This window comes from Rhinopithecus bieti, unplaced genomic scaffold, assembly GCF_001698545.2.
Source record: "Rhinopithecus bieti isolate Rb0 unplaced genomic scaffold, ASM169854v2 scaffold_6536, whole genome shotgun sequence".
NCBI lineage: Eukaryota > Metazoa > Chordata > Mammalia > Primates > Cercopithecidae > Rhinopithecus > Rhinopithecus bieti.
Window position 1 is genome coordinate 15,147 of NW_016805524.1, and position 2,034 is coordinate 17,180.

The 2,034-nt window shown below is 37.0% G+C and overlaps 1 pseudogene; it reads right to left on the bottom strand.

The window, feature by feature from the left end:
- Nucleotides 1-1,235: 1,235 nt before the first annotated feature.
- Nucleotides 1,236-1,758, bottom strand: LOC108530061 (ESF1 homolog; annotated as a pseudogene).
- Nucleotides 1,759-2,034: the final 276 nt, after the last annotated feature.

Sequence of the window (2,034 nt, forward strand, 5' to 3'; positions counted from 1 at the left end):
TGAGAATTATCATGCAAATCTTACATGGGACAATTCTGAGATCAAGACATTTCAATGACTGCTCAAAATCAATAATTATTGAGGAAGAGGATTTGAAGTCAAGGCTTTCTTCTTCAAAAGTCCAAGTTTTTCTTACATTCCGCCTCTCTCTTTTGTCCCTGCCTTCACTCCTACATGCACAAAAGTGCTTTTTTTTTCCTCCACCACTTTAGATTCCATAGCTCAAAATATCATTGCCACCAGGAACCAAGATATCAAAATTAGAATAAATAAAATCACAAAAGGAGTTTGAAAATATCAGATAACATGGTGCTATGGTTGGAATGTCTGTGTCTCCTTCAACATTCATATGTTGAAACCTAAGGCCCATTGTGACAGTATTGAGAGGTGGGGCCTTTGGGGAAGTGATTGAGTCATGAGGGCTTTGCCCCCATGCATGTGATTAGGTGCTATTATAAAGAGGTTTAAAGCCCTTTCTGCCCTTCTGCCTTCCATCATGTGAGAACACAGTGCTTGTTTCTTCCAGAGGACATAGCAACAAGGCACCATGCTGATTAAAGGGACCAGGCCCTCATCAGAAACCAAACCTACTGGTGCCTTGATCTTAGATTCCCAGCCTCTAGAACTGTGAGGAAATTTATTTTTGTTATTTATAAACTACCCAGTCTCAGGTGTTTGTTATAGCAGCACAAACAGACTAAGTAAGACACACAGTAAAAATAGTGCTGAGGCCCCTGAAAGAAATAAATAAAGTAGAGCAGGATAGGAAAGTAAGAACTTACTAGAGGGGCTAAACTTTTATCTAGATGTTGAAGAAAGCAACAAAGTAAAAAAAAGTTCTACCTCTGCACTTTTGTTATGCAGGGCAACGAATTCTCTTCACTTCATCAAAATTAAAAATGTTTGCTCATCTAAGGCCACCACTAAGAAAAAGAAAAGCAAGCCACAGACTGGGAGAAAATATTTACAGAGACTCGTATCCAGAACTTACATTAAGAACTCCTGTACCTCAAATAGTAGAAAGACACATACTCCATTGAAAACTGGGCAAAATACTTGAATAGGTATTTCATAAAGGAAGATGTACGAATCATTAATAAGCACCTGACAAAGGTCTTATCATCATCAATCATTAGGGAAATACAAATTAAAAGTGCAATAAGATACAGCTATACATAATAGAATAGAAAAATTAAAAAGATGAACAACACAGCATTAATTTCCTATGGCTGCCATTAAAAAGTACCAGAAATTGTACTTTTTTGTGTAAATTCATTGCTTGCCTTCTTTGGACTTACGTTTGATTCTATCTTAGATTTACACGAGGTTTTAATTTTTTTGATTCCTTCAGAATTATTTAAATCAGTTTTATTTTCGGAACACTTTTGATTAGCTTTCTTGGTTTCTTTCTTTTTCTCCTCAACTAGATTTTTAAAATCTGTTTCTTTTTTAGTCTGGATTTTTTTTTTTCTTCTTTATTTCCTTTTGTTTCAACACTTAGCTATCTTCATTAGAGAGATTGGAATAAGAATCTGAAAGGTCATAAAAACTTTTCAAATCCTCTGTAGTGCTGTGGTTAATGGGGCGCCCTCTTTTATCCACAGCATAGTTCAACTTGAACTTCTTGTCATGAAACATAGCTCGAAATCTCTTGTAAATTTTAGCTTTTCGATCCTCTTCTGGCATTTCCCAAAATCTCGGGTCCTTTGCAACCCGTCTAAACTGCTGGTCACTCATTATTTCTTGTTTGGAAGACATTTTTAATTTTTAATCTTGCTGAACAAATGCTTGAAGAAACCAAGTACATCTGGAGTTAAACAGCAGACATTTATTGTCTCACAGTTCTGGAGTCTGGAAGTCTGAGATCAAGGTGTCAGCAAGGTCAGTTCCTTCTGAGACTGTGAGGGAGTTTATGCCAGCTTCTGGGGGTTTGCTGGCAATCTTTGGTCCTCCCTGGCTTGTGAATACATCACCCTAATCTCTGGCTTCATGTTCATGTCATTCTCCCTATGTGTTTATCTGTCTCTATGCCCA